The 18814-nt window shown below is 41.1% G+C and overlaps 1 protein-coding gene and 1 pseudogene across 3 annotated transcripts in view; both read right to left on the minus strand.

Annotated features, from left to right (window-relative positions):
• Window positions 1–18814, minus strand: part of Rsu1 (Ras suppressor protein 1) — a 190037-nt gene that overhangs the window by 88980 nt on the left and 82243 nt on the right. The window lies entirely within an intron of this gene.
• Window positions 5976–6109, minus strand: LOC128104882 (uncharacterized; annotated as a pseudogene).

Below are 18814 nucleotides of genomic sequence, written 5' to 3' on the forward strand. Positions count from 1 at the left end.
AATCGCCCTCACACCGCACGCTTCAGTGCATCCAGCGAGGAGCCCTCCCCGGCCCCTTTATTAGAAGGCTGAGTGGTGCCCTGGTGGTGTTCTAACAAGGACCAGGCAGCAGGATTAAGCACTGTGACAAAGAGGATCTAATAGGCTCAAACGTCGTGTATCTACAGACACGCTGGCTGGCTGGCAGACACAAACTCACTTTGCTCACTCCTCAGCTGGGAGGTGCAGGCCACTGGGGAAGCCAGGCAGCACCTTGATTAGCGGTGACCCTCTGACCAATGCTGCTATGAAGATCATCTATCACTCAGAGGCTTATTCTGCAATTGCAAATTGGATTTTCCATTTTATTACCTGCAAAAGGACCACATATGCTTCTTTCCCAGCTCCTAGTACAGCCAGCTTGGCTGTGCGGTGGTAATTGTGTAAACTCTAAATCATGCAATACAATCATTCGCCTTGCTGGTTATAAACGTGATTGAATGCAATAGGCAACCAAGGCCCCATTAATAAGCATGCTCATTTTCACTTATGGAAATTGGTTGTTTCCCGTAATCACACTGTGAAAATTCTTCCTGAGAACTCAAGATCCTGACACATGTGGCCAGGAGCACCATTTATCACATAGCAAGCAAGGCAAGGGGGGAGAGCTGGGTAAATTTTTCACGTCATCAAAATGGCATTTCCTCCCTCCTCAATTTCACAATGATGCCACGGAGAGCATTTAAATTAATGTACTCTGAAAGCCAGGTTCTCCCTCACTCATAAAAATCTAACACCATGGTCTAACAAGGCTAAACTAGGAAACCATGGCTGACTAGGGATTCCGTCATTCAGATCCCAAGTCTGCCCATGCCCAGGTAACTGATGCTCATGAAGGAACTCAGATGAGACATCTTGGTAGTTGGAAAATCCCCCCTGCTCGGCACTGAATTCCCACAAGGAGTCTAATGGCAAACAATGAATGACAACACAAAAAAGAGCTGTGTTTACAGCTGCCCCACATAGAGACTATACATATAAATCTCTGTAATTTTCATCACAATGTGCAACCCTGGTAATTATAGAAATGTGTGATTATAGCTGGCTGACTATGAAAAGGTCCTCTGTTTTCAGTTCTTTTTTACTGAATGAAAAATAATAAAGCTTAAAACATGATACCCATGCTGCAACAGTAAATATTTGCCATAGTAATCTCAGGGACTAGAATGCTCACTATCAGGTGATAAGATAATAGTGATATTGTTAAATGTGATTAGCCATTAAAATAGACATCTGTATGAACTGGCTTGGAAAGAGGTCCACACTATAATTTTTTAAAAGTATTGGTATTCTTATGATCATTTTTTAAACAAAAGGCAGAAGAAAAATAATCTCATGATATGAATATAATTAAATTTTATGTGCAAAATAAAAAGAAGAAAGAGAGACATCACAAGATATTAATATTGGTTTCCTCAAACAGGAAAAATTAAGGTGAGACACAGATGTGAACCAGCGGAAAAAGGGATAACATTTTTTCCCTTTCAAGAACGTAATGTTGTAGTAAGTGTGGCTAATTTTCATAATTTAAAAAAGATTAAAGATGAAGAGATGAAAGGACATTGAAAGAGAATTTGTCCAAAACAAATTCAAAACACATAGTGCACGGTATTTAAGAGGGCATCTTTCCATCACTGTGGCCCCCACACTAGCGGCCCATTCAGTCTGTTACAGACGACGGTCTATCAGGCTCTAAATGGATTGAGCATCTGGGTCTGAGGTTGCCTCCCTTTCTGTGCATCATCAGTGCAATCAAAGTAAGGCAGAATGTCTGCTGACAGCTCTCGAATTTATTCCGCAGGGAATGCAAGGCCACACCATCATTCTGCCAATTGTCTGTTTAGCCTTTCTTGGGCAGGGGCAACCTGTTCTGAAAATAGGTATTCTGTTCATTTCAGGCATGCAATGCATGGGTGCATTATCATGCATGCTAAAATAAACAGTTGTTCTTCTCAGCTAGTGCAGGGAAAGGGTATAATTTAAATTTTAAAAGATTATGAAACAAAAACAAGATCACCCCATCCCTCCCACCCTGCCATCAAATGGACCAACAAAAGCAGCTCCTGATTTATGTGCATGCTGGTGCAAATAGGTCCAGAAGCCTTTCCCAATAAAGAAAAATCACATTTTATATTGTTTCCATCTCACGCTCTTCTTGGCCATTTTATATCTGTGGCCCAGAGTAATATGGGACAGGAGGAGCTCTTGCTCACTTGCAGATATGATTACCTAGCAACAGAGCAGTGAGCATCCCCAATGCACACCACCACTGTGGCTTCATTCTGCAAGTGAATATGGCCGTTAATAAATAATTCATGTTCTAAACCTGGCATTTATTTAGGACCTTCCTATCATTCTTCTAAACATTGGAGGCAATACAATTTTTGCTTGCCAGATTTCTCTTGTATTGTTCACACAATGTCAGATCTTATAGAAAAAAGCTCAGTGGCCCTAGATTCTATTAGACACACACCATTCACTGACTTAGAGACTAGGAGACTGGGCAAATCCTGTGTTCTGTGGAGCTTCAGTTTCTCTGTCCGCCAAGTGAGGATAAACATCAATGGATAGCATTGTGGATGAATGCCAAGGATGTCCATGAGCTGGTTCTACAGAATGGAAGGCATCATAGGATCATAAAACATGATTTCAGACTATTTTAAGTGAAACCTACCATGTGTATTTGACAAACATTTGACATTTACATGTCAGTCACTGGAGGGGTCAGTCACTGGAGGGTTCCCTCCAGTGACTGACATGTAAACTCTGCAAGCCACCATTCTACCAAGGGTAGGGTTCTGCTCATAAGACTCTTAAAGACTGGTGATCAAGAATAGGGATAAGGTTGTGCGTACATGTCTATAATCTCAGCACCTAGGAGGCAGAGGCAAGAAGACCTTTCTTGGGCTACAAAGGGAGTTCGAGGCCCACCTAGGTTAGATAATAAGACTCCATCTCAAAATAAAGTAAGGTTCCAATGCAGTTTAGAAACAAGGATTGCATTTTGTTTCTTTGAAGACTGAGAGATTGCCAGTCAAGAGTGGTCTGTTGAGCAGCTTCCCCAAGAGCACTGGCCATGGCTTGTCTTATTCACCATGATCCTCCTTCCCATCAAATTTCCTTGCTCTTGGGGCTACTGAAGGCTTCCTTCCAACCTCTTGAGAAACCAGAAATGCCAATCCTGAAGAAGTCTCTGGTAATGTGGAAACCCAGGGAGAAGTCATTTATTAGAGCAATATAAGCTAATAAAAATTCACATTTGAATAATAAGTTTCTGTATAACCACTTCTAACAGAATTGGTGCGGCTGTCACCAACCCATTTTCACCACATCCGTTTAACTGAAACACACAGGACTTCTTCCTTAACGATGGAAACTTTTACAGTTAGTTTAACATCAAGTTAGCGCACTACCTCAGGCATCCTCAGTGAACCCTTACCAGTAGGATTTAATGTTTATGACTGTCACTTAGCTGCTTTCTGACAAAAGCAATAGAAACTATTTGTCTTTCTCTAGAATGTCCTCTAGCCTTTACTTCTGAGGAGCTACAACCACAGGACCTGACAGAAGCAACTCCAAGGAGAAAGGATAGGTTTGGGTTTGTGGTCTCAAGAGGATTCAATTGGTTCTGATGGGGAAGGCCTTTAGAACATGTCTGTCCACACCATGACAGGAAAAGAAACAGACAGCAAGGCAGGAATCAGCCAGGGACCCACCTTCAGCGATCCACTACCTTCAGCTTGACTTTATCTCCCAGCTTCCAGAATCTTCCAAAACAGTGCCAACAGCCCACAGGACACATTTAGCCTTTTGAACCATATGTATTCCATCAGAATGGTTTAAACCCAAAAGAATTGTAATTCCAGGTGACCAGAGGTCTAGAAATGGAAATTTTCTCTACAATGCTGGTCAGAACACCAATCTGTACCTGTTTTCTGAAAGGCTATTAAAATATGCTCAGTCAATTTGACTGAGGAATTTAATGGTGGTGAAGACATAAGCAAACCTATTCTGAGAGATTTAATATTATATATTTTTGATTTAAGTATTGCTTGCATTCTCCCTGGACAACTAGACACAGCTTAATGCCTAAGACTTGGTTAATAAATTTTGAAACACTCATAGATGGCATAATATGGAGTCACAGAATTTAAAACATTTCCAAATAAAGTTTAATGGCATGGGCTCATGGTCATGATATAATATTGAAGGCTGAAAAAGTAGGCTGCAAAATTTAGAAAACAATCTTAATTTCTACAAGACTATACAAATAGACATAGTAGGAATAAAGAACAGAATACATACATATAAAATATATATGCAAACATATATATGCATAAGATAGACAAAAACAGAATTAAATACATTTAGGATACTAATTGATTATTTTTCGATGATGGGGTCATGAATACTACACATTTCTATATTTTTTAGGGATTTGGGGGTATATCAGTTACAAGTATTTTCTCACATTCTGCAGGGTACCTTTAACTGTCCTTTCTTCCCTTCCTCTGCAGGGTACCTTTTCACTGTCCTTTCTTCCCTTCCTCTGCAGGGTACCTTTTCACTGTCCTTTCTTCCCTTCCTCTACAGGGCACCTTTTCACTGTCCTCTCTTCCCTTCCTCTGCAGGGTACCTTTTCACTGTCCTCTCTTCCCTTACTCTGCAGGGTACCTTTTCACTGTCCTCTCTTCCCTTCCTCTTTCTCTTTCCTCAGAGTCTTGCCATGCTCCCCAGGCCACTCTGGAACTCCTCAGCTCACATGATCCTCCTGCCTCATTCCCTCAAACTGGGATTGCAACATGTTTGGCTCCTCCTGATGATACTGTCTGTCTTTTGACTTACATTTTTTTTCATAGAGTTCAATTTTCCTATTTCCTCTTTTGTTGCCTATGTCTTTGGAATCATATCCAAAAATCCCAAAGCTAATGTCATGAAGCTTTTTGCCTTATGTTTTCACTGCAGAGTTTTGCTGTTAGTTGCAAAATGTCCTGGCTAGTTTCATGTCAACTCAACACAAACTAAAGTCAGCTGAGAGGAGGGAACTTCAATTAAGAAAATGCCTCCATAACATTGGGCTATACACAAGCCTGCAGGGTATTTTTCTTAATTACTAATTGATGGGGGAGGGCCCAGCCCACCTGGATGGTGCCATCTCTGGCCAGGTGGTGCTGGGTTCTATAAAAAAAAAAAAAAAAAAGCAGGCTGAGCAAGTTAAGTTGAACAAGGCAGTAAGCAGCACCCCTTCATGGCCTCTGCATCAGCTCCTGCCTCCAGATTCCTCCCCTGCTTGAGTTCCTGTCCTGACTTCTTTTAATGATGAACTCTGATATGGAAAAGTAAGCTGAATAAACCCTCTCCTCCCCAAGCTGCTTTTTCATTGCAGCAATAGAAACCCTAAGACACAGGTCTTCCTTTCGACCTTTGATCCATTTTGCTGTTTGCATGTGTTCTTCGGTTAAGAGTTCGAGTCCCTTTCTTTTGCATGTGGACATACAATCTTCACAGCATCATTTCTGGAAAGAGTTGAGTTTCCTTCATTGGATGATCTTGGTATCCTCATTTAAAAAAAAAAAATCCTAGCCAGGTGTGGTGGTGCACACTTTTAATGCCAGCACTCAGGAGACAGAGGCAGGTGGATCTCTGTGAGTTCAAGGCCAGCCTGTTCTACAAAGTGAGCTCCAGGACAGCCAGAGCTGTTACACAGAGAAACCCTGTGTTGAAAAGAAGAAAAAAAAATCCTTCAAGCAGCACTTGTTTCTTTCTTTCTTTCTTTCTTTCTTTCTTTCTTTCTTTCTTTCTTTCTTTCTTTCTTTCTTCCTTCCTTTCTCCTTCCTTCCTTCCTTCCTTCCTTCCTTCCTTCCTTCCTTCCTTCCTTCCTTCCTTTCTTTCTTTCTTTCTTTCTTTCTTTCTTTCTTTCTTTCTTTCTTTCTGACAAGAGCTATGACTATAGTGAGATGGAATTGCAATGTAGTTTTGATTTGCATTTCAGTGATGAGTAAAGAGGTTGAGTCCTAACTGATAAGAACAGATACTACACTTGATCTTAGCCAAAAGGCCGAGAAGCGATAAGAGGTTGAATCCTGTTCATAGCTTCCAATACTGGAAAGGGAGAACAGGAGCCTTATACACTGTGTGTAAGAAGGCACACGACTAACATCCACCATGAAAAATCTTACAGAACTTCCTTAAAAAAATAGATTGACCATATAATGTAGTTGTACATATGATACAGCTGGGTACACACCTGAAGGAAATAAAGCCACTACACAAAAGAGAGGCGTGCAACCCACACTTTTGGTGGCATTAGTCTCAATATTCAAGCTTCTAAAATCAGTCTGTCAACTGCTGAATTGATAAAACAATATACATCATAAACATATGATACATATTGAAAGTACTACTCAGCCAGAAAGAATGAGATCGGACTGGAGGTTATGCCACTAAAAGAAATATACTAGACACAGAAAAGCAAGTATTTCACATTCTTTCTCATGTGTGTGTGTGTGTGTGTGTGTGTGTGTGTGTGTGTGTGTGTGTGTGTATGTGTGTGTGTGTGTAGAAAGACTCTCAGAGGAGAAGGTCCCCGAAGGAAAACAGAGCACAAGGAAGACAAGAGAAGGTCCCAGGAAGAGTGGGGATTATCCAAACATGACCCACACGTGTATGGAAATACCACAGTACAATCCTCAACTTGAATAATTAGTGAGTTAATAATATAAGGAGAAACCATTCGACCACGTACATGAGAGTTTATGTAAGGGTTCTCTATCCCACTGGTCTGTATCTAAAATTATGATAGTCCCTCTATTTTATTTTATTTTTGCACTGGGGCTAGATCCGAGGGCCTTGTTCACACTAGCCAAGAGCTGTGCCCGAGTCACACCCCAGGCCTTCCTTCTCTATTTTAATTACCGTAACTTCATACATGTTTTAAATTTATAAAGTATAAGTCATCTAGATGTGTTCTTTTTCTGGATTCTTTTGACCATTTGGGGCCACTGGCATTTCATGTGAATTTCAGGATTTCTCTTTTATTTCTATAAGAGGTATTGTTGGGACTTGACAGGGATTCCATGAAATCCTTGAACAGCTTCCAGGAGCATGACAGACACAATTTTATTAACAGGGCAGAATATTGACTATTTTAACCAGGCCACATTCATAATGGACAAACGATTCCTTATGCAACAGTCACACACAGAGATATGATACTTTCATGTAATCTGACCATGTATATGCTTTTAAATGAATCATGTCTCATGTAATTGTAGGTTGAATAGGACAGTACCTTTAAAATAATACAATTTCATTGGGGGTGGGGTCTCACTTATCAAAATCAACACACAGAGCTAAGAGACTTAGAAACATCTTGGACGACTTTTCATTAGCAGGGAAAGACAAAGAGAGAGCTAGGTTTGAGTCTAGGGAAAGCAAGGCAGGGAAGTCTCTCAGGGTAGGGTGTGGGTGGTAAATACAGCACAGCAGGACTGTGGTGTTCTAGGGGAAGACTGAAACACCTGCATGCTGGGGTATTCTATCTTAATCCATTTATTTTTCAAAGGGAAACCTCTATGATATTTCAGAGAAATGTGACAACACTTGGCAATGATTTTAAGCCTCTGAGAGACCCTGAATGTGTGTGTGTGGCAGTTTTGAATGTTCCTTTCTTATGATGAACCTAAGTCCTCCGTGGTTCTTACCTCTAACAAAGATCTGAGAACCAACAGGAGGCAGTGGTCAGATCTGACTAACAGAACCCAGAGGTAGGGTGGACCTACTTCCTCAGTGGTCCTTACCTCTAACAAAGATCTGAGAACCAACAGGAGGCAGTGGTCAGACCTGACTAACAGAACCCAGAAGACTCCCAGGTATCTAAGGCCATACTTTGACCTTTGATTTGCAGCCCCCTGCACAGACAAGTACTAACTACCACATTGCTTCAAGGCTACGATCTAGAATTGGGTGCAGTGGCAGAACCTTATAACGTAGGGACGTTATCAAATTTAATTTCCAAACTATGTAAAAGGGGGAAATAATTTACTAGATAACATCAGAGGAGATAAAATGCCAAACAAATACAGAATAATGCAACGGGCTTGAATGTGATCCCTTAATCTGAACAATAATCACCTCAATAATGTTCCCAATGGCAAAAACTTACTTTTTACATGTCTGACCTCATAAACACTTTCCTAGGAAGAAGCCGGACTGAGCTTCAGCCAATAAGACGAAGGCTGAAGTTTGAGAGTCACTGTAACGCAGCACAAGGTGCTGTCTCATAAGGAAGCGGAGAATGAAATTAACTTTATTTTTTATTTATATATAAATACCCTTGAATCCAATTTTATTAAAGGTTAAGTCAGGGATCAACCACCTACACAGAACCTAAACTTAAGTTATATGTAAAAATGGCTTGTTTCAGCTTTGCTTCATGCTTGAGAGCTTATATTTTTATTACCTTGGTGCTATGTGCTATATTCTCTGCAGAGGCTGTGGGCGATGGGAGTGTGGACATCGTGTCACATAGAATATGTACTCAGATAATTAACAATGGTGAGTGACACAATTGCAAAGTCCACAGGTAAGACTGTAATAACTGTAACTTAATTTTCAATGAATTCCAAATTTTCACAAGCAAACATATTAACAATCCATTTCAATGAGTGTTGATTAAACTTATTTTCGCTGATTATTCACTTATTAGTATTAATAAGAATATCTAAAAAAGGGGCAGTGATAGAATTCTGCTATATGCCCCATGTGCATAAACACACGCACAGACAGAGTTCCCACTTCTAAACATAATGAAAGCAAAAACTACACACTACAGCAGAGTAAACTGTAGGGGTTCGAATGCAACTTTAACTTTCTACTCACAGAGACAACTACATCCTTTTGTTTCCTGTGTGACAAAAGGCAATAAGCATCTACAAATTATCATGATCTGAATATGAAACTCTGCCTATAGGCTTCTTTGATGATACCTGGTCTCCAGCTGGCAGGGCTCTGCAGGAGGCTATGGAAACTTTAGGAGGTGGGGTTTAGGTAGGGGAAGTAGGTCACCGGGAGCAGGGAGACATGCTTTTGAGGGTTATAACCTGGTCCCTAATCTCTCGCCCCTATTCTAGACTTGATCATCTCTTCCCTTCTCACCATACTGTTCTGTCCAATCACATGGGACCTAAAGTTGCAGGGTGGGGGCGGGGCACCTAGGCCAATAACCCTCAGCAACTATGAGCCAGATGAGGTTTCTTCCTGTAAGGTATTCTCACAGGTGTTTTGGTTACAACTATGTAAAAGTCACTAATATACTGATATAAACAGACATTGCCTTATTCTTTAGTGTTGATCCATATTCAAGCAGAATACAAAGGCATCCACTAATACAGTCTAAAACTTTTAACAGTAAGGCATAAGAAATATGAAAGAAAAGTAAGTATATGACTCAAGGGAAAAGAGTCTACCACACCTCTCACGGATTTACTTTGATAATTTATGAATCCTAACATAAAAAAGCATTGCTATAAATAGCACAGTGAAAATGGAGTTCTACCACAATTTTGGATGTGGGTGAGAATGATTACATCATTACATCATGAATTTGTTTCCAGTATTTTTGGAAAGCCAACTGCTTCAGGTTAAAAATATGAAATACTGTCACGGTAACAATTAACAAAAACAGAAAGTACTATCATACTCTACTCGAGAGGAAAACAATCAACAATTAGAAAATCCTCTTCACTGTGTGAAGGTGTCTCTGAAGCTCAGTTTATTTACAGGGAAAAAATAACCCCAAGCGTGAATGAGTCAAATTCAGGCTTGGGTCCAAGCATTAGCACTTACAACTAACTTTTCTGGTTGCAACTGGTTTCCACAGCCTTGCCAACCCCCAAATCCCAGCTGGCTACTAGTACTTTCCAAAGCTGATCATCCTGACACTCCTGATCATCACCACCTTAACATCTACTTCAGAAAAAAGAATTTTTTTACCACCCCCCACTACCTTCTTATATCACTACCTCCTCCTGTTGACCCTGTCTTCTTCTTAGCATAGTTTCACGTTGTGTGTGTGTGTGTGTATGTGTGTGTATGTGTGTGTGTGTGTGTGTGTGTGTGTGTGTGTGTGTACAGGTCTTGTGTGGGTGGTCACCGCTGCTGTGTTCATGACTGCAATGGACATGTCATTTCTAGAAGATGGCACTTTGTAGAGGACTCCTCCCCACCCTCTGGCTCTTACGTTCTTTCCACCCCCTCTTCAGCAATGTTCCCTGGGCCTCTGAGTGGGTGATTAAAGATGTCCCATTTAGAACTGCACTCAGCAGTTCCTGATTCTCAGCACTTTGACAGGATATGAATCTTTGCTTTGACCAAAATAACAACTTCAAACAGTGAACCAATTCTTTCCATGTGACATTTTATATGTTATTTCTATTTAGTTAATATTGAGCATATGGAGAGCTAAAGAAACTTTTTTGTTTGGTTTGAAGTTACAAACTGTGAAGGAAGAGCATTCGAGGGCCAAGTCTCTTACCTGACATCATTTAGAACAGTCTATGGAAAAGCCTGGGGTTCACAAAGCTACACTCCATAAAGTAGTCAGAGTCATGGCTTAAATTTTAAACAGTTGTTCCTTAAAATACAATGTCATTCAAGATCATTACAAGGACAGTCCAGAGAATCATCTTGCAAATCACTTTCCATCAGATGACACTTGGCTTGAGTTCATTATCTAAGTTCACCTTGGTCTTCCTTGCTTCTGAACTTTATGTCCTCAGTTTTCTGATCAAACTTAACTCTTTCGTTGTTGCCTCTTCAGACGGTGACCGGACCACTGAAGGCTGGTCCCCATTCCTTTCCTCAGCACTCATTTGCTTCCTAACACTCACTACGTTTCACAACTCTTTTGATGACTATCTTTCTGTCCTAGACAGTTTAGTGTAAGTTGATACAAGCTAGAATTATCTGAAAGTAGGAAATCTCAATTCTGAAAATGACTCTGTAGACTCAGCTTTAAGGCATTTTCTTAATAATTGATGATCGATGGTGGAGGGCCCAGCCCATTGTGGTTGGTGCCATCCCTTGGATTGGTGGTCCTGGGTTCTATAAGAAAGAAGACCGAGTAAGCCATGGGGAGCAAGCCAGTAAGCAGCACTCCTCCATGGCCTTTGCATCAGCTCCTGCCTCCAAGTTCCTGCCATTTGTGTTCCTGTCCTGGCTTCCTTCAGTGATGGACTATAGTGTGAAAGTATAAGCCAAATAGACCTTTTCCTCACCAACTTGCTTTTTGGTCATGGTGTTTCATTGCAGTAATAGAAACCCTAACGTTAGTCCCCAGGGCAGAGGAAATAGAGGTCTTGTTAAGCACAATGTCTGGTACCATTTCACTGCAAGTTCTCTAAGGCTTGCTTAGAAAGATCTGTGCCTGTGCCCCTATTATGTGACCACACTCAACTGTGTCCTCTACAGTGTTACTCACTGAGCAGACAAAAAGAAAAAAAAAGATGCTTGCTTTAAATGACTATCTGAAATTCAAGATTGAGGTATATACATTTTACATAAATGAACCAGAGTCCAACCCAGACACTTTCTATGTCGAAGCTCAGGGCTCAAAGGAAAGTGCATAAGAAGGAGGTGCTTTACAGTTAAGACAAACAAGGCTAAGGAAGGGCTTGCTCATGCTCAACAGTCCCAAAGGCAGCAAGGGTTACAGATGGAATTCAAACCAATGTCTGGTAGAGGGACTGGGCAGGGTCAATGTTAGAAAACACCTGTTTGTTTCTCTGCTCACTCTTCTATTCACCCAACCCCTGCTTATCATTCCCTCTCACAACTTTGCTTTGAAATATGAGACTATCAATAGTCAATACCCTTTGGCTGGTCAGGGAAATTGGCTGAGTATGAATAAAGAAGGCAAAAAACCATGATTATGACAAAAAGCATATGCTCTCTCATGTGAAGAATTCTGGGTAGTCACTGAACAAAGTGTTTCAGAAACCTCCTCTACATAATATAAAGAAGTCAAATATCAAATAGAAATAAATATACAGTCACCAACCACTTTGGAGAATGACTGCTCTGGACAGATGATTTGTGACTACTTCAAAAGACAATACGTCAAAAGAGTGTTTAAGAAATGCAAAACTACTCAGTTCACGGTTGGTTCCAGGTAAGTAGAAAATTCTCTGCTCTAGTTCTTGCTAAACATGCCCTTATAAATTAGAGTTTCTCTCACATTATGTATACTCTTGCATTATGAATACATTGCCCTAAGGACCTAATAACTGCAGCTCCCTCTTTTACACCAGCATAGGTAGCACACATCTATAGTCAACATAAACCCCACTGGCTATCATATAGGTTTTTTTTTTTAATTTGTTTGGTGTGTGTGTGTGTGTGTGTGTGTGTGTGTGTGTGTGTGTGTGTGTGTGTGTGTGTGTGTGTGTGTGTGTGTTACATGTACACACACCCATGTACACAACAAAGTTTCACTCTGTATCCCGGGCTGGCCTGGAACTAGCTATGTTGCCAAGACTGGCCTTCAACTCATGATCCTCCTGCCGTTACCCCCATTATCACATAGTTTTTTGGTTGTCTCATAAGCCTCTGTGTTTACTACTCTGTTTGGGCTGCCATAACAAAGAACCACAGGCTAGGAGATATGTGTAATAGTTAGCCTTTTATTACCATGACCAAAAATACCTGACAGAAATACCTTAAAGAAGGCAGGCTTTATTTTAACCAAAATACGGTTTCTGACCAAGGGTACTGAGGCAAAACAGCAAGGCAGCAGATAGAAGCAGCAAAGGAGAGCTTATGAGTTCATGGCTGACCAGGAAGGGGAGCATATCAGCAAGTGGCCAGGGACAAGATACCTCCCAAGAACCCACCCTAGTGACCAATCACTCCAGCCAGGTCTAAACTCCCAGAGCTTTAGAACCTCCTCAGATAGTTCCACAGTCTTGGGACCAATAATTCAAGACATACAAGAACATCACATATTCCAACCATCACAGCTAAAATAAGAGGCATTTCTTACAGCCCTGGCGACTTAAAGTCCAAATTCAAGGGTTAGTTGCACCCATCTCTCCTTGGCTTGAGCCCTGCTGCCTCCGGCACTGGGATTACTTAGTGTTTCCTCTGTGCAAGTAGATTGCTGGTGTCTTTGGAGATCCATACCTCCTTTCTCCAAGGACACCGGTCATACAGGATACAGGCGTACTCAAAAAGACTACTTCTAACTCAAATTCTTACTTAATGCTGCCCTATTTGGGACTATTTGTAGTCACATTTGGAAATAATTAAGGGATGACAACTTTGGCATATGAAAGTCACAATCAAGCCAGGATAATTTGTCCATTCTTCTTGCATCTGAGTAGCTGCAGGAGTAGAAAGACTGCTCTAAATATCACCTTCAGGTGAATCAAGGTACTTAATCATTCACAAACACTGATTCAGCATCCTTAAAAAAATAGTAAGATAAAGAAACCATCCCTGTGGGTCTAATGGTGTAGTGATGTAACAACCCACTGACCCAACAGAGAGGCAACAGCTAACAGGTGGGATCAACTGGAGCAGTGGTAATCATGGGAATCTATGTGAACAGGGTAGAGACTCCAGGACAAGGTGGGATCAACTGGAGCAGTGGTAATCATGGGAATCTATGTGAACAGGGTAGAGACTCCAGGACAAGGTGGGATCAACTGGAGCAGTGGTAATCATGGGAATCTATGTGAACAGGGTGGAGACTCCAGGACAAGGTGGGATCAACTGGAGCAGTGGTAATTATGGGAATCTATGTGAACAGGGTGGAGATTCCAGGACAAGGTGGGATCAACTGGAGCAGTGGTAATTATGGGAATCTATGTGAACAGGGTGGAGACTCCAGGACAAGGTGGAATCAACTGGAGCAGTGGTAATTATGGGAATCTATGTGAACAGGGTGGAGATTCCAGGACAAGGTGGGATCAACTGGAGCAGTGGTAATCATGGGAATCTATGTGAACAGGGTGGAGATTCCAGGACAAGGGAGAAATATCCAGAGAGCAAAAGCAAGGACTCTGGGGAAAACAGGTAAGCAAGGGACAGAGTTAGAGAGACACGCAGGGACAGATCATGAGGAGCCTCATGCGCCTTGTGAAGGAAGCTCCGCTTTTTCTGCACATGCTAAGAAACAAAGGAAGAGCTAGTACTGCAAAGCCAAGAGCTCCAACCTCTCTTTTCTGAGAGAGCACTGCAGTCACTCTAAAGAGGAACAGCATCACACAGGCTTACACTTGGATGGGGCCATGAATGCCGAGGCACGTGCAGGGGACTAGTGATTTGTCAGGAATGATGAATGAAAAGATCAAAGGTTCCTCATGACTTAGGCCACACCCAAAGTTAATACTTTAATGTCAGTAGGTTCATACACTTGCACTCCAACACACTTTTCTGAGTAGCTGGGAAATGAGAGGAAGGCCGTCAGTGTGCCAAGGAGTACAATAGAAGAAGACTCTGATCATCCTTCATGTCTGTGCATCTCCACTCAAACCTCGGATGACAATGTGCTGACAACATGACACTCGTCAATTATTTTTTGGTCTCTGTATTTCAGATGCTTCATCTGTAAGATGGATGTTACAAGTGCCCACCTCAAACCTTTATATGGGGTTTTAAATGCAAAGCTCGTAGACAAATTGTTATAGAAAAACTAGGGCAGGAGTGTACATTGGTCTGTACTGCCCTACCGTAGCTACCATGGCTGAACTACTGACTTGATCAGGCATGGGGGCTGACAATCAGGCTTCCAGCAAACCTAAATGAAAGACTCAGAACGAGGGGCAGACAGGCATAATTCCAGGTACATTAAATATGGTGAGGAACACCAAAGTGGAAATAAGTCCCTGGCAGTAAGATTTCTAATCTAGAATACTGTGTGAGAGGGACAGCTAGGCTGGGGATACAGTGTTTGTGTTAAACTTTATGACGTTATATAATCAATACCACAAATAGTTGACTTGAAAAGAGGAAAGGCTTATTTGGGGCCCCGAGGTTTTGCTTCTGGATCTTGGCCAAAACAGCACAAGGTGGTGGATGGACTGAGAAACAAAACTGCTTGCCTTGTGGCCAGGAGGGGAAGAGGCCCCTTCGAATGCACGCTCCCAATGACCTAAACACCTGCCATTAAGTCTCCTGTCCAGGGCTCTCTCACCTCCCAAGACTGTTGTTCTAGGACCATATCTTTAATGCCAGATATCTCAGGAAACATTTACGATCCAAACTATGGTGACGCTAGAACTCATGGGGAATGAAATTTAAAATGAGGCTAGGTGGCATATGTACACCGAAAATTCCAACATGAGGGAGACGAGGCAAGAGGACTGTAAATTTTAGGCTAGACTCTAAATACAGGTTATTTGACTATCCCTCAAAACATTAAAAACAAATTAAAAAAATAAAAAAGTTAAGTACCTTCAAGACATAGGTCTACAACTGCAGATTTTCACATCTCCCTTCTCTTCTCCAAATCCAATCCCCTGGGCTCACTCATCTCCAGCTTGGTAGCAGATCGCATACCATGGCCTTCCCTCCCTCTCTGTCCCCATCTCAAGCAGATCACAAAGATCTTCCCCTACAAGCTTCCTTCTTCCTAATCAATGCTTTACCCAGCTCCTAACTGCACCAGGAATTCCCTGGGAACCCCCAGGCCATTCCAGCCAGGGAGGCAGGTAGCCTCCTGCAGATTTTTACCTCTTCCTCCACTCCTCTGAATCTCTCATCCCTAACTGTAAGAGACCACCAGCTGTGGCATCCCCCTCCTCTCTGGCCTCATCCCCAGCTGGCCACACATCTTCTTCTCCAACCTTTCTCTCCACTTATCCTGTTATCCCAGTCCCCAACTCCAGCAGTAATTCACTGGGAACCAGTCAGCCAACACTTCCAGACCAGCAAGCCAGCAAAGTGGGTAGGCAAGCTTCTGATCTTCTCCACTCTCCCTCTTCTCTTCCAACTCCAATCCCCCAGTCTCATCCCCAGATCTGCAGAAGATGACCTGTTTTGGCCTCTCCTCACTCTCTGCCCCCATTCCCAGGGGACTAAGCAGATCCTGGTGGAACACACTGCTTTCCTTCTTTGTGTGGACCCCCTAAGCTTCCTCCACACCTAGTCCACCCCCATTGCTAAGTGTCAGCTCCCAATACCTAGAAACACATTTTACCCAGAATCCTATATCCTATCGTATTACCATGGATTAAAGCTGGATATCAACAAAAGAAACAAGAGAAAGTCTACAAACTCATGGAAACTGAACAACTCACTAGTGAATGAAAAGAAAGGGGGGGGTGTCAAGAAAGAAATTAAAGAAATCCTAGAATGGTCTGGGTGGCGGTGGCACACACCTTTAATCTCAGCACATGGAAGGAGAGCCAGGAGGATCTCTGTGAGTTTGAGGCCAGCCTGGTCTACAGAGCAAGATCCAGGACAGGCATCAAAACTACACAGAGAAACCTTGTCTTGAACCATGACCCCCCCCAAAAAAAAGAAATCCTAGAATTGAATCCAAATGAATACACAACATATCCAAGCTTATGGGACACAATAAGGGCAGGTCTATGAAGCAAAGGCCATAGCATAAAGTGCCTACATTTAAAAAAAATTTTAAAAAGAATTGGAGTCATCTCATCCTAGCAACTTAACCACACACCTGAAAGTTCTAGCACAATAGGAAAAATCACACACAGCAAAAGGAATAGATGGCAAGAAATGATCAAATCAAGAATAAAAATCAATAAAATGGAAACTAAACAATACAAAGAATCAATGGAGTAAAGAGTTGATTCTTTGAATCAAAAGACAAATTAACTACAAGGCAGAGAGAGAAGATCAAAATTAAAAAAGAAAATGAGAGATGAAAAGGGGGACATAATAAGATACCGAGGCAATCCAAAGAATCATAAAGGCATACTTAAAAACCTGTAATCCACCAAATTGGAAAATCTAAAAGAAAGGGATAATTTTCTCAATACATACATATCTTGATTTATCAAAGTTAAATCAAGAGCAGATAAGCAATTTAAACAGATCTATAAGTCTTAATGAAACAGAAGCAGTAATTAAAAGTCTACCAACCAAAAAAGCTCAGGGCCAGGCAGTTTTCATGCAGAATTCTACCAGACTTTCTAAGAAGAGTTAATCTCATTATTCCTCAAATTATTCCACAAAATAGAAACAGAAGGAACATTGCCCAATTCTTTTTACAAGGCCACAGTGCCCCTGATACCTAAACCACATAAAGACTCAACAAAGAAAGATGATTACAGACCAATTCTTTTATGAACATAGATGCAAAAAATTCTCAATAAAGTACTTGCAAACTGAATCCAAAAACACATCAAGGAGATCATACACTATGATCAATAGGCTTCATCTCAGAGATGCAGGGATGGTTCAATATATATAATCCAATATATGTAATCCACCATATAAACAAACTGAAAGACAAAGCCATATGATCATGATCCTGAAATTAGATGCTGAAAGGGCCTTTGACAAAATCTAACACCACTTCATGATTAAAAACAAAACAAAAACCTTGAAAGATTAGGGGTACAAGGGACAGACCTCAACATAATGAAGACTATTTACAGAAAACTCATATCCAACATCAATTGAACAGAGAGAAACTCAAAGTAATTCCACTAAAATCAGGGACAGAAGAAGGCTGTCTACTCTCTCCATACCTATTCAATATAGTCCTTGAAGTCTTAGCTAGAGCAATAAGACAACTGAAGGAGATTCAAGGGGATACAGATTAGAAAGGAAGAAGTCAAAGTATCTTTATTCACAGAATGTAGGATAGTATACATAAGTGACCCTAAAAATTGTACCAGGGAACTCCTATAGCTCATAAATACTTTCGCTCACTAAAATCAATTGCCCTCCTATACGCAAGTGACAAACTAAGAAATAAATCAGGGAAACAACACCTTTCACAATAGCCTCAAATAATATAAAATTTATTGGAATAACACTAACCAAGCAAGTAAAAGCCTTGTACAACAAAAACTTTAAGACACTGAAGAAAGAAACTAAATGTAATATCAGAAGATGGAGAGATCTCTGATGCTCACGGACAAAATTCTAACACTGCTTCACAGATCTTTAAAGGATAATTTTCAGTTTTATAGATAAACACACACAGACACACAAAACAAAACAAAACAACACACGATAGCTAAAACAATCCTAAATAATAAAAGAACGGCTAGAGGCATTATCAACTTTGACCTCAAGTTGTACTACAGAGCTATAGCTATGAAAACACCATGGTATTGGCACAAAAACAGATATATTGATCAATGGAATTGAAATGAAGACCAGGACATAAATCTGCACACCTATGGACACTGGATTTTTTTTTTATAAGAAAACCAGAAATACATGCTAGAAAAAAAAGATAGAATCTTCAACAAATGGTGCTGGTCAAACTGGGTGGCTGCATGTAGAATCCAAATAGATCCATAGTTAACATCCTGCACAAAACTCAAGTCAAAATGGATCAAAGACCTCCACATGAGGCCCGATGCACTGACCCTGATAGAAGAGAAAGTGGGAATAGCCTTGAACTCATTGGCATAGGAAAAGATTCTCTGAACAGAACACCATCAGCACAGGCACGAAGATCAACAATTAATAAACAGGACCTCATGAAACTGAAAAGTTGCTGCATGGCAAAGGACAATGTCATTCTGACAAAGTGGCAGCCTACGTATTTGACAGAGGGCTAATATCCAAA

Source organism: Peromyscus californicus, unplaced genomic scaffold (assembly GCF_007827085.1).
Source record: "Peromyscus californicus insignis strain IS unplaced genomic scaffold, ASM782708v3 Scaffold_8__1_contigs__length_139910024, whole genome shotgun sequence".
Lineage (NCBI taxonomy): Eukaryota > Metazoa > Chordata > Mammalia > Rodentia > Cricetidae > Peromyscus > Peromyscus californicus.